Here is a 27,365-nt window from a genome sequence, read left to right on the forward strand (position 1 = left end):
GAGCAGCGCTGCATCACCAGCGCTGCATCACCAGCGCTGCAATCGTTATTCCCCAGGCAGAGGTGGAGTACATGCAGCGCTGTAGCCAGGGAGATACAGCGCTGTATGTGCCTTGCAAGTGTGGACGGTGAGTAAGTTGCAGCGCTGTAAAGCCACCACCAGCGCTGCAAACTCTCCAGTGTTGCTAAGGCCTAAGAAATCTTTAGTTGAACTCTATGGTCTATGGAGACCAGACCAGGTAACTCTGTACCTCACTAGCCACTGCCTCATACAGCTGGTCACACTTTCTGCCAAAAATGGCCACACAGTCACTTTTTCCTATTCCTCTCTCGTCCAGCTCCCTAATCAGTCAGAGGAGCAGCTCCTATTCCCACTGTGTCCCCCCAGGACAGACACCCATCACATAGCTAGCCCACTGCTTCTTCATGGAAGCACAGGATCCTCTCATTAGACCTTATTTTAAAGCTACTGAAATAAACACATATTGGTCATCTGACAAAGGGCTCTTGGCCAAGTGGCTGAAACCCAACAATCAACTTAGTGTAAAATTCTTAGAATCTAGAGCATTTTTGCATTCAGATTTTTGTGGGGTTTTTTTATAGCCACTAAGACAAAATATTTGTGCTGGGCCCACCTACAGATACAGAAAGACTCAAGCTGTATTTACACTTACAATTTGCATAAACTTTCCCTGAACAGATAAAATACTTACTTGCAAACACGACTTTCAATATTAAACATTCAAGTGATAAGAATATTTGCAGGTGTAAAACGCCACAGGGCTCACATGGCAGTTCTTGCAAACCAGCACCACTGTTAGCAATAGGCAGCAACACAAGACCCTGCCCACAACAGGGCTTGAAACCTTGGGGGAAAGAATTTTCTAAACCCTGTTACGGTAGCATGCTTTGCCTCCACAATGCCAGTTACAAGCAGTGGCTTGAGCCCTGCCAGAGGGCACAGTTTTGGTACGTTGTTGCCTGGGAAGAAAAAAAAAAAAAATCCCATCCAAATGGTGCAAGAGTTATGCTATATGTAAGTGTGGGTTCAAAATATGAATGTGCAGCAGAAGCAAGGATGCAGTCAGCATAGTTCTCACTCTGTACACCTAGGGCAGAAGTCAACATGGCTTGTGCCTTCATTGCAGATCAATCATCTCAGCTACAACATGCATCCATTCTGTAAACCAGACGGAACCTCAAACATGTTCTTCAACTATACTAAAACCTTGGACGGATTCAAGACTTTCACATGATCTGGAGCAAGCTTAGGTCCCATCTACACTGCAAGACTGAACCATGTTTTAATCCTACTGGTATAGGGTCTCTCCCACAACACATTTGTATTTGTAGTGCAGACAGAATCCCTTAGCACCCAGACCTCGGTTTTCTGGGATGTTAGGCACCAACATAGAAAGTGCAAACTGGGGGAGTACCAGACACACCCGTGTGCAGGGACTATAATACTATTTTTAACATACATTTGCCTAATTTGCTCAAACAGATGAATACTAGAATATGGCTTAGTTTTGTTCAATGAAATTAGCAGTATCTAGGCTCAACAGCACAATATGCCATTGATGCTTTTATAATGGGATCACCACTTGTTAGGAAGAAGGTATGATATTGCAGAATTAAGGGCATTACAGGAATTAAATGCTTTTCTTGGAAGTTTCTAGCATTATCCATGACCAGAGAATCATAGAAATGTAGGACAGGAAGGGACCTTGATAGGTCATCCAGTCCAGTCCTCTGCACTATATTATCTATCCCCGATAGGTGTTTGTTTAACCTGTTCTTTAAACCTCTAATGATGGGGATTCCACTTCTAGTCCTGTCTTCAGTGGATAAGGAAAGCAATTTAATCACCCTCCTTTATACAACAAGTTTTTACAAACTTGAAGACTTATTTCCCACCTCAGACTTCTCTCTTCCAGACTAAACAAATCCAATTTTTTTCACTCAATCTTTCCTCAGAAGATGGACCACTGGTCTGTTCCAGTCTGGCAAGGTATGTTCAGCCATTAGAGATCTAAAATTTGAATTCTAATTATCACAAAGCTAATTTTAATCTCTTATGTATACGACTGTTCCATGCAGCCTGGTCAAGAGAACATTTTTTCCTGTATCTCCTAGACTCAGCCTCAGCATACACAAAACTGAGCTCATGCAACTGAAAGCCCCTCACGACTCATCTTCTAAATAGTTTGGGAAATATAGCGAAGATCCCTAGGAACATGGGAACTGCCAGGCTGAATCAGGCTAGGGTACATCTACCCTAGTACCAGTTGCTTCAGAGAAAGATGTAAGAAATCCTGCACTAGCCAGTTATAGGATAGCCTCACTCCAGGAAGTTTCCTCATAAACCCAATTAGCTAGGGGGTGGCTTATGCCCCTAGCAGGAAGACTTCTATCCCTTCAAAAACAAAAACAACCAACCAACCCTCTTATTTTTAATCTTTACTATAACTACTCTAGGTTTTCTTGCTATTCATATACAAATATAAGCCCTTTCTGAATCCTGCTGGCCTTGATGATGTCTTAGATCTGTAAATCCAACAGGCTACGTGGGTGTTGTGTGAAGGAGTATTAGTTCCTTCTATCCATTCTGAATTAGCTGCCTTTCCAATGTTCCCTTGTGCTATACTACTAGTTATTTTGTACATGTATCACATATCTTGTCTAAGAACAACTCCAGTCATTTTAGTCTCTCCCCATTATGAGAGGCTCCTAATTATTCTTGTGACCCATCAGAACCCCCTCTGTTTCTGCTACAATTCACATAACAAATTGTTAAATGACAAACATTAATGTCCTGCCTCAAGAGCAAGGGAGTGGACTAGATGACCTCTTGAGGTCCCTTCCAGTCCTACACTTCTCTGATTCTAAGAAACACTCTACAAACTTTCCCTGCTGCCCAGGCACTTTATTGCCTTCACAACATTAACCAGCTGAGGAAACAAACAATTTTCAGACAGCCACTCCGCCCTCGCTTTTTCTCTAGGCAAGATTTCACCCTCCTCAGACTGGGCTAGTTCACTATTCAGACTTTTACTTCTCTCATCATTACGCTGATACAGCTTGAACTTCAAAATTATCCTTATAACGGAAATGCAATGTCTCTCCCATACATCCCAGGCAGAGTGCAATGAATGTATAGTTGCAAGAGCAGGACTTGCATGGTATAGCACACCATTTTCACACTGACACAAACTAGTGAGCTGAACACTCAGACATAGTACTTGGTGGTTTAGGATCCTTTGTTTTCTTCCAGGAAAGGTACAAGTAGAAAGCCCTGTGCAGAAAAAAAAAATTTGGATCCACATTCAATCCACAAAATTGTTAAACAATACAACTGCATCTGTGGATCCAGATATTTGTGGCTATCCATGTACTTGAAGGGGCAAGTCCCAGGGGCAGGGGTACCAGAGGACAAGTGTGGAAAATTGGGACAGGGTGAGGGGTAATAGGCGCCTATATAAGACAAAACCCTGAATATTGGGACTGTCCCTATAAAATCAGGACACCTGGTCACCTTAACCCAGGGGCGACAGGAGACAGGCCACTTTCCTGGATTCCTTTCATGTAGGCCTCCTGACATTCATTATAAAAGTTCTAACATTTTGGACAAAGATTATCTAGTTTACTCCAAAATGCATTTTAATCCCACCCTAACCCCAGGAAGAACCTCGTGTTTAAAAATATTTTCATGGAGGCGTTTTGCCCCCCGCTTAGAAGGAAATATTAGGACTAAGCACGGCAAGAATGAAGCCAATACCTGCACACTGTGTATTCTGGATCCTGAGTAAATTTGTGAATGTGTGAAGACTGTGAAGAGTAACTACTGCATATACTGAAGCTTCTACACAAACTGCAAATATCAAGAAAATCGAGCACTGTATTTATAGAATAAAGGCTTCAGATACACATTCTTTAATACACCTGTGAAGTTCAAGTAAGAACTTGTATGAAAATCACAAGTTGCACAGTCTACAGCCCTCATGTAGGATACTAAAAATAGCCACTCAAGCCATTTATTTTAGTTTTTCTGTGCCGAATCCCTGTATGCCAGTCTCAGGAGAGAAAAGAATTTTAAGAACATAAGACCAGCCAAACTGGGTCAGACCAAAGGTCCATCCAGCTCAGTATCCTTTCTTCTGACAGTGGCCAATTGCCAGGTGCCCCAGAGGGAATGAACAGATCAGGTAATCAAGTGATCCATTCCCTGTTGCTCATTTCCAGCTTCTGGCAAACAGAAGCTGGGGACACCATCCCTCCTATCCTGGCTAATAGCCATTGATGGACCAACCTATCCTCCATGAATTTATCTAGTTCTTTTTTGAACCTTGTTATAGTTTCAGCCTTCACAACATCCTCTGGCAAAGAGTTCCACAGTCTGACTGTGCATTATGTGAAGAAATACTTCCTTTTGTTTATTTTAAACCTGCTGCCTATTAATTTTATTTTGTGACCCCTAGTTCTTGTGCTATGAGAAGGAGTAAATAGCACTTCCTTATTTACTTTCTCCACACCAGTCATGATTTTATAGACCTCAATCATATTTACCCTTAGTCACCTCTTTTCCAAAATGAAAAGTCCCAATCTTATTAATCTCTCCTCATATGGAAACCCTTCCATACACCTAATCATTTCTGTTGCTCTTTTCTGAACCTTTTCCAGTTCCAATATATCTTTTTTGTGACAGGGCAACCATATCTGCATGCAGTATTCAAGATGTGGGCATACCATGGATTTATATAAAGGTGATATGATATTTTGTCTTATCATCTATCCCTTTCTTAATGACGCCCAACACTGTTTGCTTTTTTGACTGATGCTGCACACTGAGTAGATGTTTTTAGAGAACTATCCACATGACTCCAAGATCTCTTTCTTGAGTGATACCAGCTAAATTAGACCACACCATTTTATATGTATAATTGGGATTATGTTTTCCAATGTGCATTACTTTGCATTTACCAACACTGAATTTCATCTGCCATTTTGTTGCTCAGTCACCCAGTTTTGAGAGACTCTTTTGTAGCTCTTTGCAGTCTGCCTGGGTCTTAACTATCTTGAGCAGTTTTGTATCATCTGCAAATTTTACCACCTCACTGTTTACCCCTTTTTCCAGATCATTTATGAATATGTTGAATAGGACTGGTCACAGTACAGACCCTTGGGGGACATGACTATTTACCTCTCTCCATTCTGAAAACTGACCATTTATTCCTACTCTTTGTTTCCTGTCTTTTAACCAGTTACCAATCCATGAGAGGACCTTCCCTCTTATCCCATGACAGCTTACTTTGCTTAAAACAGCTTACTTTGCTTAACTTTGCAGATAATTCTCTCAGAGAACACTAGAGTGACATAATATATAGTTTACCAACTAAAACTAACTGGATAACCATAGAAGAATGCTACTGATTATATTTAAACTGAACTTTCAGTTTAATTGATCATTCAAACCTTGCTAAATCCAGTGTTCGTTGATGTCAGTAAAACAGCCCTAGAGAGCTGTTGCTTTCACAAGTGTGTGGCTACTACTACAAAGACTCACATAAGAAACTTAAAAAGGCGTAACAGGTGACTGCTTCCATTGTTGTGTGACTGGAAACTTTGCGCACGCACACACACACACACAAATGGGAAAAGAAATTTCACATCTAAATTTAATAGTTTTTTTTCCTACAGAACTGTAGAAAACTCACCAGTTCATTATGCTGGCTTCAAAGCCACAGAATTCAGAATGATTCAGTATGAAGGCAATGATTTGTAAGTAATGCACTAGGCCTATAAACTATCAGAATACTTCGCATAATTGCTTCCTTTTTTCCCCCCCAGGTGAAGAACTACATGGAGATTTTTTGCCGTCAGTGAATCACCTTACTTTCAGCACTTAAGGGGGAAAAAGCAACAAACAAAACCTTTTAATTAATGCTCAAAGTATAGCAAGAGAAATGCACAGGTTGCTCAGTTCTGCAGCCATACTTCCCCTCAAAGTCAATGAGGCAGAAGGAAAGAAGGCTGGACCAAATCTCTTTTAAATTGAACAGTTCACCCACATACTTTTAAGTAACAGTTAAGTAGAGCAAACTGATACTCCGACTTAAAATACAGAAATGTGGGTTCACTTTCTTTTACATTAGCAAAGTTTTTGCACTCCTAGAGCAATAATGCTTATTTTATTAACTTGATACTTAGTGGTAATTAACTTGAGTAGCCAAACAAAAACAAACTTGCAATTGATCCTTTATATTGGGCTAAACATAAAAATAAACTGTGAAGCTTGCAAAAAGACATGCTCACGTAATTCCTCATCAGCCCACAAACACAGAACATGGTCCAGCAACAGATGTTGTGGCAGAGGGTTAATTCAGAGCTTATAATTAAACAGAGCAATATGGTAGATCAAAAGGAGACCTATGCTTAAAAAGTGAGCAAACAACCTGGAACTGGCGTTAAATGAACTACTCTGGCAATCACTGCAAAAACCAAACCTGCAGTTTACTGAAAATAGTGCCAACAGAAGTAAATCAACAGAGAAATCCAGACTCAATCCCAAAATCTCACAACAAAACCTACCAATTCTATAGCCATCAAATGTGAAAACTGGATGAAAGAGGAAAGTCTGTCTGTTTCTCTCATCTCTCACCATGCTTGGCAGCGTAGTGCTCTTGGTGCAGAAACTAGAAGCCAGGTGAATAGCTCTCCGTTCCATTTCTAAGCTCCACGCATACTGGTTCAGAGTACGATACATCACATGGAATTACTAGCAAACAAATCCTAAACCAGACTTAACAACATTAAAATCCCCAGAATGGAAAAGGGGTGGAAACAAGGAATTTTGATTTGAATTAATTCAATTTAATGCTCAGATTTTAATCATGATTTAAATTAGCAAACAGGAAGCCTTAATTTAAATAATGTATTTTAATCACACTATGCATTTATATGTTTTATTTATTTTTCATTACGAAAAGTTGATTCTCATTGGTTGGCCATCATTAAAACATGTTGATTTGCAACTAAATAGCCTTTATGCTAAATTTGGTGCTTCGTTTTTGTTAACAAGGACATCTATAAACATTTACTTAAGCAATTCTATAGCTTAACTTACATTTATTCAGATTCTCAGTTTTTCATTTTATATTATGTTAGAAATCAGTGAACAACACGTTGCCTGTTCACTAGTTGACACAACTGTAAGTAAAAAATCAAGTTTCATGGAAATTCAATTTAAAATGCACAAAAACTGGATTTTTTAATTAAACAAAACCACTTTAGATGTACTGGATACATAAGAATCAAGTTAATCAAAACACGTTTTGCATTAAAAGCTAATTGATTTGTTTAAAAAAAGTATTATCTGTAGTTAATAAATTTAACTGATTGTTTCTGGTAACCATGTCCTTCAAGACTTAAGCAGATCTCATTCTCTCACACCTGGTTTTTATTCAGAGACCAGATGAGGAAAACAAGCTTTCCCACTTTTTTCAACTCCCACCTGATTTCTCAACTTTGAACAAACTCGTTATTGAGATAAACTAGTTGAATAAACTGAAATGAAGAAAATAATTCTCTCTGCACCTACAGGAAAGGCTATGGCTGTCAAAAGCTGGTTTAGAATTTCAATTAACTCTGGTTTTCAGTGCTGAGCCAATGACTTCTACCAGTTCATTGGTCTGACTTTCTTTAAAATTTGGCAGCAAACATAGAATCATAGGACTGGAAGGGACCTCAAGAGGTCATCTAGTCCAGTCCCTTGCACTCATGACAAGATCAAGTATTGTCCAAACCACCCCTGACAGATGTTTGTCTAATCTGCTCTTAAAAATCCCCAATGGAGATTCTACAACCTCTCTAAGCAATTTATTCCAGTGCTTAACTATCCTGACAGTTAGGAAGTTTTTCCTAATGTCCAATCTAAACTTCCTTTGCTGCAATTTAAGCCCATTGCTTCTTGTCCCAGCCTCAAACGTTAAGAAGAACAATTCTTCTCCCTCCTCTTTGTAACAACCTTTTATGTACTTGAAAACTATTATGTTCCCTCTCAGTCTTCTCCTCTCCAGATTGAACAAAGCCAATGTTTTCAATCTTCCCTCGTAAGTCATATTTTCTAGATCTTTGATCATTTTGTTGCTCATATACTGCTAAATAGTTTTTGCATTTAATTTAAATGATTTAATAAATTATAATAAGTTTAGGCCTTAACATAACTTGTCATTATCATATTTAATTTTAAATGTGTTTTTTAAATAAACCTGTATTTCATTTAATTATTAAAAAATAATAAAAATTAAAACAAAAACAAATCATTGACTTATCAACTTGGGTGGAAAGGAGCTTTTTTATAGGTGGGAGGCTGGCAGAGTCCCTATCTGAATGGCTGATTTAATACTAATGTGATTTTGTTGTAGTGTTCATTATGCTTCAGGGTACTAAAGCCTTGTACAGGCATCTTTATTAATTAATATTATTATTATTTAAGTACAAATAAATAAAAGTAAAAATAAAGTGTTTGCAGACTAAAGACTTGGGTAATTAAGCTGGTTCTCTATGATATTTTATGCAGTCATCAACTCTTTCGTACATTTTCAGACTTTGTTATTTTAAAATAACTCCAGGAGGAAGTGGAATTGCTAATTTATGAGCATAAATCTGATCTAGACAGTATTATTGAACCTTCGTGCAATGATTCCCATGACTGGAATGTTGAAACTAATGTTTATTTAGGAAGGATCGAGTGGGCACAAAGGGAGGAGGAGTGGCATACCTGTTTCCAAGTCACGGATAATTCAGAAGAAAATGATCTTGAATGCTTATGGATCAATGTCCTACCAGATAAAGCACAAGATGGGGTATCTGTTGGTGTACGCTATAGACAACAAAAATCACACTAGGGAACAGGATGACAGGCTCCTTACACACCTATGTGTAAACTGTAGGGGGGGGGAAAGCTGCGACTTCAATTTGTGTGACATACAGTGGATGTCTCATGTGGTCAATAGTAAAACATCCTTGGAATTCTAAATATTATCGCTGACAATTTCTTCATTCTAAAAGTGTTGCATCCAACACAGGGGAGTTCTACATTAGACCTGGTCTTCACAGATAAAGAGGAAATGATCACAGAAGTAAAAATTGATGATAACTTCAAGTATGTCTACATGGCAATAAAACACCCACATTGAGGTTCCAGAGCACAGGCTACAGCATGAACCCAAACATCTACACTACAATTTTATAGCCCTGCAAGCCCTGGTCCCACAAGCCCGAATCAGCTGACACAGGCCAGCTGCAGGTGTTTTATTGTTGTGTAGGCACACCCTTAGGAGTCAAGTAATCATGATTTGATCACATTTACGATGTGCAAACAGAATAAAGTCCAGACTAGTGATATTATATACTTTAAAAAGACCAAATTTCATAAAGCTGAAAACAGTTAGGAGCCAAATTAGTTGAGAGGAAAATTTAATGAGAAAAATGTGAATGATGATTAGGACTTGTTTAAGAACACTTTACTAGATGCCCCCCCAAAATCAGAATCCCACAATCAAAGAACAAGGGCATATTGGTTTAAAAAAAAAAAAAAAAAAAAAAAAAAAAAAAAAAAAAAAAGAGAGACCTGGTTTTAGAGGGGAAGTAAAGCCAGAAATAAAATGTATAACAGAAGAAAAGGGAAGTTGAAAGTAATGAATATAAATCAGAAGCTAAGAAGTGTAGAAAACTGACCAAGAAAGCAAAGGGACAGAAGGAAAGATTTATAGCCAGCAGAGATAAGGACAATAGGGAGTTTAAGAATATTAGAAATAAAAAGATTCCTAACAATGGTATCGGTCCTGGAAAAGGCAAGATTATCAGTACTAATGCAGAAAAGGCAGAAATGTTCAATAAATATTTCTGTTCTCCATCTGGGAAAACAGGTGTAGTTACATCACAGGATAACACTCTTTCCATGCTACTAGTATCTCAGGAGTATGTTAAACAGCCAGTAAAGTGAGACATTTTTAAATCAGCAGGTCTGGACAACCTGCATCCAAAAGTTGTAAATAAACTGGCTGAAAAGCTTGCTGACTGTTCATGTTGATTTTCAATAGTTCCTGGAACACTGGGGAAGTTCCAGATGACTCGAAGAAGCTAACGTGCTATTATCTTAAAAGGGCAAACAGGATGACCCTGGTAATATAGGCTTTTCAGTCTGACATTGATCCTGGGCAAGATAATGGACTGGCTCATATGGGACTCTATTAATAAAGAATTAAAAAGGAGGGTAATATAATTAGTGCCAGTCAACATGGGTTTATGGAAAATAGTGCCTATCAAACTAATCTGCCATCCTTTTTTTGCTGATATTATAAATTTGATTGATAAATGTAATAATGTTGATATAACGCATTTAGCCTTCTCTAAGACATTTGACTCTGTTCTGTATGACACTGATTAAAAACTGGAGATAAGATTAACATGACACACATTAAATGCATTCAAAGCTGGCTAACTGATAGGTCTCAAAATGTATGCATCAATGGAGAATAGTCAAACAGGTGTGGTACTAGCGGGGTCCCCCAGGGACTGGTTTTTGGCCCTATGCTATTTAATATTTGTAATCTATGATCTGGAAGATCATTTTGTTCATCACTGATAAAGTTTTCAGATGACACACAAATTGGGGGAGTGATAAACAATGAACAGGACAGGTTAAAGCTAACAATATGGGTTTTAATAGGGCTAAATGTAATGTATAGATTTTAGAAACAAAGAAAGTAGGCCATACTTACAGGATGGGGGACTCCAACCTGGGAAGCAGTGATTCTCAAAAAGATCTGGGAGCCATGGGGGATAATCAGAAGAATACAAGTTCCCAGTATAACACTATGGCCAAAGGGGCTAATGTGATCCTTGGATGCATAAAAAGGAGAATCTTGAGAAGAAATAGAAAGGTTATTTTTCTTCTGTATTTGGCACTTGTGCAACCACTGCTGGAATACTATGTCCTCTTCTGGTGTCCACAATTCAAGAAGGTGTTGATAAATCAGAAAGCGTGTTCAGAGAAGAGCCACAAGTATTAGGAAAGGTTAAAGGGTGACCAGATTACAGTCTATAAAGATCTTACATGAGGAACAAGCTTTTAATAATGGGTTCTTCAATCTAACACAGAATGGCTGGAAGTTGAAGCTAGACAAACTCAGAATGAAAACAAGGCGTAAATTTTTGAACACTGAGCAATTAACCATTGGAACTGCTTAAACCACATATCATGGTGGATGCTCCATCGCTGACATGATTTAAATCAAGACTGGATGTTTTTCTAAAAGACTGGTTCCAGGAACCATTGTGGGGAAGTTCTATGGTCTGTGTTATACAAGAGAACAGACTAGATGATCACAGTGGTCCCTTCTGGCCTTGGAACCTGTGAATTTTAATAAATGCTTTTTAAATAGCCACTGAAATTGCACAACAAGGGTCACGGGGGCATGAATGATAAGAAGCACACAGGAAGAAGCTAAAGAGACAATACGAGGTAACATTAAGGGAAGCCTGTTTAATTTATAGGTACTTGTGTAAGTGTTCTTCACCGTGTACCTCAGCACCTCACAGAAAAATGGATTAAGTCTCACAGGGTGTTGAGATGGGGGGAGGGGTTCCTCCAGAGGAATGGAGGCAGAGAGAAGTGATTTCCTAGGCCACATGGGAAGTCTTGGCAGAGTGGGAACTGAACCCAGATCTCCTTTCTAGGAGTGTACACATGTCAAGGAACATTATGCATATTCTGTGCAGCATTAGGCTAGTCTACCAGATGGAGGTGTGGTCTATCCTACACTGGAAGGAGGCCAGAGCAAGAGCTCGATCATAGGTGTGAAAATGCTCAAGCTGAACAGTGGAAAATAACTTAAGCTAAGGCTATCTGAACAGCATCAGATTCCAGCAAGCCAGTAACATAAGCTGTTGATCCACCAAGGGATCAGAAAAGTCCTAGACACACACAAGGTATGATGGTATCTTCACACTAATCACACTGTGCTCTCACCTACATGGGTGTGTTGCATATTCACTTACACCCTACCCCAATCACCTACAGCAGCAAGCCTACGAGCAGGCAGCCATTCTGCTGGGATTTCTGCGCAAAGCTAGAAAGCATATGCTTGGGTTTTTTCAACCAAGGCCTGCGTATTATGTGCATGTTTTGTACACGAATGATAGGGCATTGTGGAATAAGCCACAATTATCAGTAGTGTCCTGTTCTGCATTTCTGCAGGTTTGGCTCTTTCCATATGCGCCCCCCACCAACTACACAAAAAGAGGCATCAGTAATTCCCTAGATCAGGGATCGGCAATCTTTGGCATGCAGCCCAACAGGGAAAGCCGCAGGTGGGCTGGGCCAGCTTGTTTACCTGCAGCATCTGCAGGTTCGGCTGATCACAGCTCCCACTGGCCACGGTTCACCGTTCCAGGACAACGGGGGCTGCGGAAAGCGCCATGGACTGAGGAACATGGTGGCCGCTGCTTCCTGCAGTCCCCACTGGCCGGGGATGACGAACCACCAGTAGCATTCCCTGATGGGCCATGTGTCAAAGGTTGCCGATCCCTGTCCTATATCTACACTGCAATCTCAGGGGGGAGGGATAGCTTACTGGTTTGAGCATTGGCCTGCTAAACCCAGGGTTGTGAGTTCAATCCTTGAGGGGGCCATTTAAGGATCTGGGGCAAAAATCTGTCTGGGGATTGGTCCTGCTTTGAGCAGGGAGTTGGACTAGATGATCTCCTGAGGTCCCTTCCAACCCTGATATTCTATGGGCTGGCATACTCACACTAGGTCTAACCTACCTTGCACAGCTACGGTTACCACCTGGCTGGCATTTGACAGGCCTGGATGGTTTTTTTTTATGTATTTGCTGGTTGCCATAAAAAATAATTTAAACTGCCAGGGTTTTATTATGTGGGTCTAAAGATTTGTATTATCATCACAATACACTGGGATAGCTAATGTTAAAAGTTTGTGTCCAGCTACAGATGCTACAGTGTTCCCACTTCCGTAATTGAAACAACAGATCAAAAGTGCTGAAAACACAGCAGCTGTCTGCCTACCATCAGGCAATCGCACCACGAATGTGCGTGAAAGAGGGTTTGAGTTACGCGACAGTGAGGAGAAGTGCGAGGCATATTAAATAATGGAAGATCAGGACAAAGATGCAATTGACCTACTACACCCTCGAGGGAAAAAAAGCTTGCATCAAAAACTGCACATTCAGTGACAACTCGCTAAATGAAAGAGTCTACAAAGACTGGCTAGCAAAACATGTTGATAAAACAAACACCCATTTGTTATCAATGATGCTATCAATCTTCTCTATACGGGTTATGGCTCTAGACACTATAAGTGGCTGCTGAAGGCGGAGGATTGCGGAGTTGCCTTGTGGTTGGCAGTTGGGGGTGTGGCGCGCTTGTCTGCAGCAGGGGGAGCGCTGGGTCTTTTTTTGCACATTGAAAGATGGTAACCCTAAGCACAGCTATCAATAGCAATGAGATCGGCAGCACAGGCTACAACATGGATGCCTACCCCAGGCCTTTGCTATGCTTCTACAGGCCTTGCTGAAGTGTCTGGTGCTGTGTCTTCATTGTTATTTTTAGCTATATAGAGCTAGTGTGAGTATGCCAGCCCAGGCTGCAATCACACCTCTGACTGCAGTGTGGCATACCCTAAAAGACAGCTAGTGACATTAGAGGAAGTTTACTGCATCTTCAATTCCTGCCCTTATTAAATATACTGCTAAAAAGCTGGAGAGAGCCATAGAAAACAAAAAAAGCAAAAAAGGCTATATTGCATCGGTTCCATCAAGGAGAGAAGAGGCATGTGTGTGTGTGTGTGTGTGTGTGTGTGTGTGTGTGTGTGTGTGAGAGTGTGAGAGAGAGATGGATCATCCTGCTGGAGGCTGGTGATATACAGGACGTCCAACTAGTAGTCCTTTCTGCCTTAAACTCTGACACTATCATGAAACATCAGTGTTTGAACTATGAAGCTCCCAAGAGAGTCTAAAAGACTGATGTTCACTGAAGCAAGGACTTCATGCATTAGGCAAGTGATTGTGAGAGAACAAGCTCAAACGCAGAACACACCGGGACTGTTAATGACAATGCACCTGGCATGTATTTTAGAATATGCCATACAAGGTTTTTATATTTGTAACAGAAACCAGGATTCTAAAATTCCAATGCTAATTTTTTATGGCTTATGAACTTGGCTGCAAATATTCACAGAGCAGAAACTGGTTTAAGTTCTCAGCTCTGGAGATTTCTCCAAATACAAGTTTAGCTGTTTTGAAGCAGAAGGGAAACAGCAGCATTAATAAAAACTGATAGTAAATGCTATTCATGCTTCTATAAACAGCACTGAACAAAGGAAGACAGCCAGGACAACTCTTATTTTATTATTAGGCATTTATTTGGGAAAGGAACTGTTGACTATATGCTTGTACTAGCACCTAGCACAGTGGTCCCTGACCAGGTTAGCCATAATACAAATGCTTAGGGTTCCAGGTGTCTGGGGTTTTTTGTTTTTTTTTAAAACCAGAACGCCCTGTTGAAAAGGGACCCTGAAGGCTCTGGTCAGCACTGCTGACTGGGCCGTTAAAAGTAAGGGTCAGTAGCACAGGCAGGCTCCCTACCTGGCTTGGCATGGCTCCCAGGAAGTTCCCGGCATCTCCCTCTGGCTCCTAGGCGGAGGGACAGCCACAGGGGCTCTGCACACTACCCCTGCCACTAGTGCCAGCTCACCTGCTCCCATTGGCCAGGAACTGTGGCCAATGGGAGCTGAGGGGATGGTGCCTGCAGGCGCAGGCAGAGCGGAGAGCCACATGGTTTGTGCCTCTGCTTAGGAGCTGGGAGGGAGATGCTGGCAGCTTCACAGGAGCTCCCCAAGGTGAGCACCGCCTGGAGCCTGTAACCCCCTCCGCAACCCCAAACACTGGCCCCACCCCAGAGCCCGCACCCTCAGCAGAGCCCTCACCCACCCCCAGCACTCCATCCCCTTTTCGCACCTCAAACGCTGGCCCCACCCCAGAGCTCATACCCTCAGCCGTAGCCCTCACCTTCACCTCAACCCCCTACCCCATCCCGGATCCCGCACCCTCAACCCCTCATTTCTGGCCCCAGCCCAGAGTCCATACCCCCTCCCATACCCCAACCCCCTGCCTCAGATCAGAGCCTTCTCCTGCACCCCAAACCCTTGCCCCAGGCTGCAGCCCTCTCCTGCACCCCAACCCCCTCATCTCTGGCCCCAACCCAGAGCCCATATCCGCAGCCCTCACCACTCCTCCCCCCTGCACCCCAACCCCTTGCCCTAGCCCAGTGAAAATAAGCAAGTGAGCGAGGGTGGGAGAGAGAGAGTGACAGAGGGAGGGGGATGGAGTGAGCATGGGGGTGGCCTCAGAAAGGGCCAGGGCAGATGGTGGGGCAAAGGTGTTAGGGTTTCTGCAAATAGAAAGTTGGCAACCATACAGATGCTAAATAACTTAGTTATTTTTACAATAAGACCCCTTCAACCAAGGTGTGAGTAAGCCTCTGTTAAGTATCTATGTGGCCTCCTGTCCACCATTCAACCTCTCCTCTCACATCCCTAAATGGTTTTAGGTTGTGCAGCTCTCCATGGCCCACCCCCTCCAAAAGCTAATGGAGGGTACAGCCACTCCTTGCTGCACTGTTCCTCCCGCACCCCAGAACTGCCAGCCAACACAGCCGGGTCCATATCTCCTTTGTGCTTAAACATGCCCAGCATTGCAGGATCTAGCAGTCAACTGAGGTGGACTGCCCTCTCCCCAGTAGGAACACTAACTGGGAGTGGGAGCGGGATGTTCTGGAGGCAGTGTCCAGCACTGACAGGGCGGCATGGAGCCAGGAGGCAAGCTTCGTGTGAGCCTTGAATGAGACACAACACAGCAAGGGATGGGAGAAAGAGAATCCCAAGAGCTTTAGAAATACAGAGACACTGGAATGCAGCCACTTCTGGGGTAGAGATCAGAAGCAAGCACACTGCACCCTGAACACTGCTGCTCTGAGGAAACATTCTGGCAAGGACACCAGAATAAAGCCTAGTCTTACAAAAAGTGCCCTGGTTCATTTTGAACACTCCATCTGAAAACCAGTAAATGGCACAGAACCTAATTTATTTCCCTCGGAGAACGGGAAGGTGGAGTTGATGGTGGTGGGATTCAAACCTGTTCCAGTGGTTTAACAAATATTTAACTAGTAGGCCAGAGTATCTCTGAAGGCTCAGGAAATAATGTATTTTACAAAACTTTCCGATTATGGATTCAAGATGACTATTTTTCATGCTGCGGAGGCCCAGCAGAGGGGACAGATGGGGCAGAGTCTACATAGTGGAATTTCAAGCCTATGGACCTTTTGTATTTTTTAAATTATTTTCCTGTGTTTCACCTGCAGACAAATACATCAACAATGTAAAATATTTGCTAGACACAAGCAAGCAGAGAAAAGGGCTATACACTAGACAATCCAGCTACTAATCAGCAGCCTAATCTGAATGTTTAAGCATCATAAAAATATTTGCATTAATTAGCCCTTATTTCCTGTTTCCTTATGAAATAACTGGATTAGTAGCACAGTGTTGCACTGAGTCGAAAAAAAGATAGAAGGTATAGTTTGGGAAGGTTCTACTTCTGAGTTCCCCCACACTGGTATGATTCGAACAGATATGTTTGGCAAGTGAGTTGATAAAACATTCAACTATTGGTAGAAGTTTAGGTGAAATTAAAAGATTGTATAAATTATAAATACTTTGAAAACAGATTCAAAGGAAATCACAGACCATGTGCACACCGACTTATTTAAGATACTGTATATTCTAGAGAGTGCGAGAGAAGCCCTATTTTATGGCTGTTTAGTTCAGGAACTGATATGATCCTGTCTTTTCATAATAAAACCCCTTCCTCATGCGATACTCTGTCAACATATCTGGAACACAAATAACATGGAGCCTTCTTGTCGATCCATGCTAGGCAGTCGGAAGGCTGCCTGTACAAACATCTTTTCTACACAGCAGCTTGACAAGTGAAGCCGAAAGGAAAGGAGAGACTCTTTTCACAATTAGAGAGATTTTCAAGTATTACACAAATGTGTTTTGACTACAAACAAGACAATTAAGAAAAATTAAAGGCTCCAGTTCCTCAGAAATCCAGGTCAGGAAACAACTCTGACAGGAGAACCGCCCTCACCCTTAGCCAATGTGTTTGCTGCCCAGGCCCGGGAGCCATTCAACGACTTTTTCTATCTCTGCACAAAGCAAACACACACTTAACCCTTTGCAGACAAAGAAAAGAAGAAAAAATGAGATCCTCTCTCCACATGGATTATTCTATATAATTCTCAGGGTGAAATTCAGTAAGATATGTTATACTAATAAAATGTATGGATTTAAGGCAAGTGTCTCTCATAGTGGACTTTAATTTATGAAGAATATTTATAACTAGAAGAAAACATAGGAGGAAAAAAATTTAATCCAATGTTGAGACAGCTAAAAAGGCTTGTTTTGGCTGTGATCTGTGCAGTTCAATGCCAAAGCCCAGGTTAGAATGCTTTTACTGTGCAATGTTACACACACAAGAGTAACACAATTCAAAGCCATCGTCCTACAGAAACACTACGTTGTGCTCCCTTCTCACTCGTATATGTAATTTCCCCTCTTACTCTAAGGCAATAACTTCTCTGCCTTTATGTATATTTACACACGCATGCAAGTGGAACATGGTTGAGTTACAGTTGCTGTGGGAACTACAACTTTGAATTTCCCAACTTGCATATCATGTCAACAATAATGTATTAAATGAGAAAAAAAACCCATTTGTTCTAAACAAAAAGAGAAAGAAGAAAACCTCCGAGTATTCACACACTGCATTAAATAAATGCAGTGGATTTGTATGTATAATAACTAAATACAAATGTGTTTATTACATTGTTTTAGAGCTCTGTAGTTTGCACACGTGGGCAAATTTTCATACAGGTTAAGTAGCCATAATCTCCACTTAGGTCATTAAGAATTTGAAATTACTAGTGGAAACTTATGCGCATAGTGTATAATTTTCACTTCTGGATTTCTCAACTGATTTTTTCTTCAAAATTAGCCCATTTCTCTCCTTGTTGAGGACATGGTCTATTTGAACATTTAGAGCACAACTCTGCATTGCCAGAGCACCTCTTTTACCCCTGACATTGTTTGTTAACCAAAAAATGGCCAACCAGAATTTTACACACACCCATGGCCATCTCTGACCTGAGTTTATTCATCCAAAGGGGTTAGAAGTGAAGGAAAAAAAAGTCACACACAATTAAGTTACTACTACCACAACCCTAATGAGTGGTATATTAGTCTTTGAATGTGCATAATAAACATTAAAAGATATTGTGAAGTGGCAGCATTTAACAAGTAAATCACGGATTCAATATTGTTGGATTTTAAAAAAGGATTTTCTTCTAGTAAAGAAACTGACAAAAAAAACCCACAACTGTTCTAAGTTGCAATATAAAGACTATTTCATTAATACTTCTGCAAGGACCCGACATTTATTTTATCTAAAACTGGATGTTTTACACATTTTGCATGAGACATTAGTTTTGGACAGGTTCAGTATATCATTTTAGATGACAAGAAAATGCTTAAAATACTTGTTAATTTAGAAGCTTGATTTTTAAAAGGAACACAAAAAAGTTCTGCTGGGTTGGAGTTGGTGCCAAGAAAGGTGGGAAAAAATGATTTTAAAATGTGAACTAGTCACACATCTGAACTAAGACCATGCATAACAAGTTTCAAGTTGAAGCAAATGTTTTATGGAAGAGTAATAAACTCTTCAAATATGGGGTGCAGAACAGAAACGCTGGTGCAGAAGTACCTCTCAAGGTTTGAGGCTTTAATACTCATAGGAAAAGATACACAAAATCAGACTCTTGGTTTATCCAGTGCAGTATTTTGCCTCCAAGAGTGCTCACTACCAACTGGTTCAGAGGAAGGTGCAACTCACCCCCTGCCCTCCCCTTACCTAATTTGCAATTATGGAATACCTACCCAGAGCAGACAGACACTTCCTCCTAACCCACTCAGCCCCAGCAGTTAATGATTGACTCATGCCCTGAAGTTTGAAGGTTTACCTCCCTTCTAAAAAACACTTTACTCATCCAGCCTTATGTAGTCAGATATACAAACAGGAACATGTAGTTCTGCTAATGGTTACAAATAAAACTGGTTATGTTTTCACAACAGTTTTACAAATGAATGGTTTGGTTTCAATATTTCTTAAACTAACAATAACAGGATTCAAATGCAATAAGCTTACCATAAACAGCATGGTGAGGAAGTACAAATATAATAAACCTAGATGAGATCAGACCTGATTAAAGGTTTGTTTCGATAAGACTTATGAAGTTGCCTTTTCTCTCACTCCAAATGGTGGCTTAGCTGATTTAATAAAGAGCTGAGGATAGGCATGAAAATATGCTAATAAAATCTTGGAAGCCAAGCCAACATTTTACTAGGCTGCAGCTATGAAGAATGTGTATTCTAATAAATATAAACATTACCTTCCTCAGGAAAAAACAATAATATGATTTACAAACAATGGGAAATTTACATATGGGGTCTGAATGTAGGCTACACAACCCCATAGGAGTTTTTATCTGCAGCCTAAAGGTTTGGGAATAGCATGTAAAGAAGAGAACTGAACTATTTTTATTTCAAGTGTAATACACAGGTAGTCGTGCCAAATACACCTCTACCTCAATATAACGCTGTCCTCAGGAGCCAAAGAAATCTTACCGTGTTATAGGTAAAACTGCATTATATCGAACTTGCTTTGATCCACTAAAGTACACAGCCCCGCCCCCCCGGAGCACTGCTTTACCGTGTTATATCCGAATTCGTGTTATATCAGGTCGCATTATATCTGGGTAGAGATGTATATACAAATGCCTACAATTATATTCATGGCAACACAAGGAAATTATAACCTTAACACAGCCCTTCTCAAAACCTCCAAACTTTAACCTCCCAACACAGAAAGCTAATTTAGCCACTTTTGAGGATAATCTCCAGATATTGTAGGTGTTGTTCTACTGGAAGTGCTTTTCTATTTAGGTTCTTATATTGCACCTAGCACCATAATGAGTGTGCCCAACATACCGGAGTGTTACGTACTATGTGGTTACATGGCTTCTAGTTCATCTGAAATAAATTCTAACAAGAGGATCAAGCCATAGGCCAGCACATGCATGTTAACACACCACATCAACTATAAGAAGGGCAGGAGAGTACTGTAGACTAGGCACTGCTATACAGAAAGAAACAGTGCAGTTGCCACTACCCTAGGCAGGACAGCAGGTCTCCCCCCACTTCTGCAGTAACCCTTATAGCACTGCTGCCTATTACCAAGTTTAAACTGTTAGCACTCTTCCTGTATTACAAGATTAACTGGACATCCTGTAGCCAAGCCAAATATTCTTATTTGAACTTTCAATCCATAGAGCCCTCAATGTCTGTGGAAGTTCAAGGGCAGAGAATTTCAATTTTATGTATTTCTAAGCTACTTATCTCCATGGTAACAAAGAACAGATATCTGTAGGGCCCATGGCACTTCCACCATGACTACTGTGGAAAGCAATTTGTTCTGGATAACCATGTTATAAAACCTGCTTTACTGCCAACCATTGGCACCTAGGACAACCCACTGACAGCACAACACAGCTACCATCTCTCGCAGGAAAAAACATCCCAGTCAACACTAGCCATGTAATCTGTGCTGGAAATCTGCAAATGGTTGAGACATAATTACTACTAGCGTGGTTTCAATTATAGGGCAGACAGCATTTGCCCTGCAGCATGGGTAATGAGAACGGCAAGCCTCACCTGGGTCCTGAAGTCAGTACAGGGACACAGCTGTGTATACAATTGGACCACTCTTCCCAGGATTGTTGTTTTTCCCTTGGTTTGTAACTTGTGGGAAGCTTCTAGAGGCAGGCAGCCCATGGAAAGAGGCTCCCAAAATGCCAAAAATATTCTCGAGACAGAAGGGGAATCAGAGAGGGGCACCTCATTCCATAGGGACATAAGAATGCTACCTGCCATAGATGCCTACTCCGTGGATGCTCCAACCTGGAGCACCTACAGGTGAAAAATGGTGGGTGCTGAGTACCCATCAGCAGCACCCCTACCCCCAGTGCCTCCTGCCCACTAGCAGGGCCCACATACCAGTGCTTCCCCCTCCTTCCCAGCACCTTTCACCTGCTGTGGACCAGCTGTTCTGTGGCCTCGGGAGGCACTGGGGGGAGGAATGAGGGCACAGCGCGCTCAAGGTAGGGGGTAGAACTGGATGGGGAGGGAAGAGGCACGGTGGGGGCAGAGCAGGGATGGAGTGGGGGCAGGGCCTGGGCAGAGCCAGGGGGAGCACCCCCATGCAGATGAGAAACTCTGCACCTATGCTACCTGCAGCTCACACAGATTCTTCCACCCCATCAGTGGGAGGCGGGAGGAGATTTCATGGCTCAGAACCTTCAGCTTTGCCTAGCATAGGCTGTACTGTGGTTTCAACACTCACCTTTGTAGAAACACTTCATCTTCTGATCTTTCTACCTACTAAGCCAAATGAAACAGGAGAAACATTTTTTTTTTGAAGTGCTTCTCTTGCTCTTTGAATAGGATGGGATCATACTGGGCATTTGTTAATTAACATTTACAGAGTGCTATTTAAAAAAAAAATTATATAGGACCTGCTATAAACTGTCATGGCAATCCATTTTTTCCATGCCCATTGATTCAGTAGCAACATATTGAGATGGCATCCAGACTGAGCGCAGACACATGCTGCTTTTTGAGGGGCTATAGGGATGGAAGAGTGAAGGTGTAGCAGGGTGGTCACCCCGCTCATGCCCTGAAGGGCTTAAAACAGCCCTGGGAGAGAGCTGGGGTGGAAGAAAAGCCAGGCTGATTGCGGGAAACAGTCACAGGTGGGGCCATGCCCCAATCAGGCCATGGCTGGCCCTATAAGAGGGCTGAGGGCCAGAGACTGAAAGAGACACTCTCTCTAGCTTCACTGAGAGAGAAGGACCTGGCTGCCTGGGAAGTTGAGAAGGGTACCTAGGGTGGAGCAGTGCTAGGGAAGGGCCGAGGGAGCTGGGGCGCTCCAGTCTAGCAAAGCCCCAGGCTGCAGTCCTACAAATAGGTACTGGGGCTGCTGAGGGGCAGCCCAGAGATAGGCAAAGACAGCAGGTCCCAACCCCCTTGCCTGGGATGAGTGGTTTACAGACTGCGTCCGCCCCACAGAGCGGGGGCTAGATGGTGACTAGCAGTAGTCACTGAGGCAAGGTGGGGATAGAGGGCTGGGGGTTCCCTACGGTGGGGAGACCCAGATTGTGGGTTACTGCCAGGGGCAGAACCCTGACGCAGAGGGGCATTGGGGGCTGGGAGGGACACAAGGGCCAGCGGCAGGCGAGACACCAGCCGGCAGAGGGCACTGCAGTCTGGAAGAACTAATTCCCAAGATGACCCGCAGGAGGTGTCATACTGGTGAGGCATCGCCCCACCACAGAAGGGACTAAAAGTTTGAAAATGGAAAATAATAGGGCTGACTTTCAAATACTTGGAGGAAAAAAACCAAACATGGAAATACAGGGGATTGTTAGACTCAGGAAAGAACGAGTTAATATAATTTAAGGTGGACGATCAGAGCCTATTTACAAATCCCAAGTACATACAAATGTGAAACAAGAGCATGGAGTTAGACACTCTAAGGGGGAGAGAGTTCATAAGAGATTCTAAAATGGCTGCTGTAAGGAAAGCAGTATTCTGTAACTCTCTCTTGGCACGGTGTTCTGCTTCCTTGAGTCATTTCTTAGTGTCACCAAGGCCAGAGGAGCTCCAGTCTAAACCCTACCAATGGTTTCCCTTTGCAGGCTAAGGGCTACCATTTCCCAGTGCCGTGTTATCAAAAAATAAAAAATAAAAAAAAATAAGTCCAAATACCGAGTAACAGCATAAACCCAGATGCCTAGCAGATCACACAGAGTATGGGGAGTTTAGATCAGCTTGCTCAGCTGAAGGCAGGGGATGGTGAATGCCAAGGCTACAGTGACTGTAGCATTCTTAGCAATCCAGAGGCAACACAGAAAGCTGGTGATATACAACCGATAAAATCCAATGTACGTAAGAGTTGCTAACAGAGCTTTCAGATAGCATGTATGCTAGTCAGGCCTACCAGAGTAACAAAAAAAATCCAGAAAAACCTAGAACAGGAAACATCAAGTTTACACACTTTTTACAAAATGATCATTGTTCGTCAACTAGCACAGAGACTAGTACTATGCCCAAGATCAGGTTGCTAACTATGGTCTCATCAGGTGAGATCCAGGAAGCATCACAACAATGCACTAAAAAAATAGAGTGTTTTTTTATTCATGGTCTTCAAGTTAATTGCCTCTGGCTACCTTCATCACCCTTCATCCCCCTACACTGGACACCAAGTCTCAGTTTCTCTCAGAGTGTAGTAATGACACTCACTTGGCCCTGGGGCCTTTATTAATGTACTGAGAATCTCAGTTCTTTGTATAAACTTGGTGATGAAAGAGTGCCAGATAAATTCAAGGTTTTACTATCAGCACTAAATTAAAATGTTATTTATAAAATAAGAAAGTACAGTACACAATGCCATGACCCCTCTGAACTGTGAGTTGGGAATGTTAAGGAGGCCTTATTTATACAGGAACTGATAAAATTAACTGCAGGTGCCTCCTTTCCCATAGACAGCGACTTTCAAAAACAACATTACTGTTACTAGAATGTAAAGGGAAGTCTTTCTGTTGACATGTTTTATGAAACCACCACAATTATCTTCTCATGGATCACCAGGATCAGAAAGGCATATTTCACTTTCAAACTCCTTGCAAGGTACATACCTGTTTGGAGTTATGGTAAAATTTCTCAAAGAAAGACCAGTACCATTTTCAAGCCTTGTACAATGCTGGGGTTTCCCACTATGTACTTGGGGCACCTCTGTGCTCATGGTGGCCAGCCTAGCAAGGACTGACAAAGATGCTGAGACCCTGTAGCGAGGCGGTGGGATATGCCACAGCCCAGCTGCGGGATGAACCTTTCCCAACCCCGCTGTGGGAGGGGCCACCGGGGCCTGCGCCCGCCCCTCAGAGGTCACGGTGCAGACCCGGAAGTATAAAAGCTCACTGGCGGAGCTCAGTGCGGCCCCAGCCACCAGCAAGACCAGATGTCTGTGACCGAGTTCCTGCTGGGGAGACAGCAGAAGGTTGTGGCCGGCCTGACGTCGCACCAGGCCGGCCAAGCCTACCCCTCGCTCACTACCCCAGGGAGGCCTGGCCGAGCCTGCCCCTAGCTCATTACCCTGAGGAGGACTGGTCAAGCTTACCCTGCTCCCACTACCCCACGGAGGAGCCGAGCCCACCAGTGAACACTTACCCCGAGGAGCCGATGGTGGTTGACCCCTCTGCTGACACCACGACAAATCAGGTACTCGATGAGGGGGAGAGTGGAAGTGGCCCGGGGGTAGCCGACCCTAGTCTGGCTGCAACACTGCCAGAACCAATGTCAGTGTGTTGCGGCTTGGATCCCCACTGACAGCAGCGACTCCCTGCCACTGCTAGGGCCCCGGGCTGGGACACAGTGGAGTGGGAGGGCCTGTGTCCTCCCCGCCACTCCTCCAGGGGTGGCAGACTCCCTCTTTTCCCTGGCCTCAGGAGGCCGCAAACCCCCTATTGACTTACTGTGTTTGCTGCCCCGCCCTGAGCTAAGGGCCGGGCTCAGAACTGTTACTGCTCAGTCGTGCCTAAGGACCCGAGTCTAGTGACCTACTGTGCTTGCTGCTAAGCTCTGCCTAACGGCCCGAGCGTAGTGACTCACGTTAGTTGTTGCCCTGCCCTGACCAGGGCCCGGGCCTAAGGTTACTAACAGCGAGGTGGTGGGATATCCCACAGCCCTGCTGCGGGACAAACTGCAGCCACGCCGCTTCACAGACCCTCACCAAATCCACGGCGAGATCTCAGCAAACACTGTGAACCTCAAGTAATTTACATGCCAGATACGCTAAACATTCATATGCCGCTTCATGCTTTGGCCACCATTCCAGAGGACATGCTTTCATGCTGATGCTCATTAAAAAAAAACAATGCGTTAATTAAATTTGTGACTAAATTCCTTGGGGGAAAATTGCATGTCCCCTGCTCTGTTTTACCCACATTCTGCCATATGATCCTACAAATTTGACAAAATCTAGATGGACCATTGGTCCGACCCAGCACGGCCATTCTTATGCCTTAGAGACAGAGCAATTGTTAGATGCTCATGAAACTTAACTAGTCAGAGACAGGCAAAGCATGGCCAGAAACAACAACGCACTTCTGCCAATGCTACATCGTTTTCTGTCTCAGTGTTAGGCCTCCAATGAACAGGGTCTGCTAGTCATGATAAGCTCCAGGACACAACCAGCTGAAGGAAACTGATGGGTACATTTCCAGGGAGAAACAGCATCTTTAGTTTTCACTGACTTAACTCAGTGTCTTAAGATGCCCATTGATCTTCATTCTGCTACAGGCAATGTCTTCTTCCCATCTGCAGCGGATTCAAAGACCCTGTACAGCAGCTAGTTAACAGCCCAGGATTAACAGGATTATTAAATTGCTGTTTAATAGCATAACACAGACCAAATACCAATAAAATGAATTTAAAATGCATATAAAGTGATTTATTAGCTGGCAGTAAAAAGCAGAAAATTAACGGAGCCTTGCTATAATGTGCGCTGGGCAGAGCGAGCAGAGCTGCTTGCGCTGCAAGGAGGCACTAGCACAGAGTTTCTCAAATGCAGCCACCATGGCCGCATTCAGTCACGAGGGGCTTTTGTGCAGTCACCACAGCCTCCTGGGTGGTGATGGGGGGGGGGAAGAGGCAAAGCATCCGCCCTCCTCCTCCCTGCCTGTTGCTCTTGGATGCATCGCCCCAGCTCTGGGGACTGATGGGGCACAAGCAGACAAAAACCAATGTGGATGGTCAGTGCAATGTGTGGTTTAGTCATGTGACACTAATTAGCATTAATGGGAATGGCAACAGTCTAATTCCGGTGCACCACACAGCAAATGAACCTCTTTGTCTACTACCAGCTGAAGCAGCCCTATCCATGGCTAAGTAAGTTGCTGCTTGCTCACTCGATTGTTTCCAAACTCTCCAGCCCAGTTTCTTGCAGCCAAGACCGAGAGGAGTGCAGGAGACAATGAACAAGTATAATGAGATCATCTGATGCAGTCTGAAGCAAGTCACCAAGCCATGATCTGCATGGTACCTTTGCACATTTGATGGACATGCTTCTTTTTAGGGCTGTCGATTAACTGCAGTTAACTTATGCAATTAACTCAAAAAATTAATCATGATTTAAAAAATTAATCGCAATTAATTGCCGTTTTAATCGCATTGTTAAACAGAATCCCAATTGAAATTTATTATTATTTTTTTGATGTTTTTCTACATTTTCAAATATACTGATTTCTGTTACAACACAGAACACAAAGTGTACACTGCTCACTTTATATTATTTTTTATTGTAAATATCTGCACTGTAAAATGATAAACAAAAGAAACAGTATTTTTCAATTCACCTCAGACAAGTACTGTGGTGCAATCTCTTTATCGTGAAAGTGTAACTTACAAATGTAGATTTTTTTTTGGTTAAATAACTGCCCTCAAAAACAAAACAGCATACAACTTTAGTGCCTACAAGTCCACTCAGTCCTACTCCTGGGTCAGCCAACCGCTAAAAACAACAAACAAGTTTGTTTACATTTATGGGAGATAACGAATCTTATTTACAATAGCACCTGAAAAAGTGAGAACAGGTGTTCACATGGCACTTTTGTAGCTAGCACTGAAAGGTATTTATATGCCAGATACGCTAAACATTCATATGCCCTTTCATGCTTTGGCCACCATTCCAGAGGACATGCTTCCATGCTGACGACGCTCATTAAAAAGAAGTGTCAATTAAAAGTTGTGACTGAACCCCTTGGGGGAGAATTGTATGCCTCCTGGTCTGTTTTACCAGCATTCTGCCATATATTTCATGTTATAGTAGCCTCAAAATGATGACACAGCACATAACTATTCAGCTATATGTTGGGAAAAGACCACCACAGGGCACAGACTATCCAATAAGTTCCTGGACTGCATTGCAGACAACTTTTTATTTCAGAAGGTTGAAAAAGCTACTGGGGGGAAGCTGTTCCAGACTTGATTTTAACAAATAGGGAGGAACTCATTGAGAATTTGAAAGTAGAAGGAAGCTTGGGTGAAAGTGA

The 27,365-nt window shown here is 42.5% G+C and overlaps 1 protein-coding gene across 2 annotated transcripts in view; it reads right to left on the reverse strand.

The window, feature by feature from the left end:
* The window catches only part of INSR (insulin receptor), a 123,085-nt gene that overhangs the window by 42,649 nt on the left and 53,071 nt on the right, over nt 1–27,365 (reverse strand). The gene's annotated exons all lie outside the window — the stretch shown is intronic.

This window comes from Chelonoidis abingdonii, chromosome 11 (genome assembly GCF_003597395.2).
Source record: "Chelonoidis abingdonii isolate Lonesome George chromosome 11, CheloAbing_2.0, whole genome shotgun sequence".
Taxonomy (NCBI): Eukaryota; Metazoa; Chordata; order Testudines; family Testudinidae; genus Chelonoidis; species Chelonoidis abingdonii.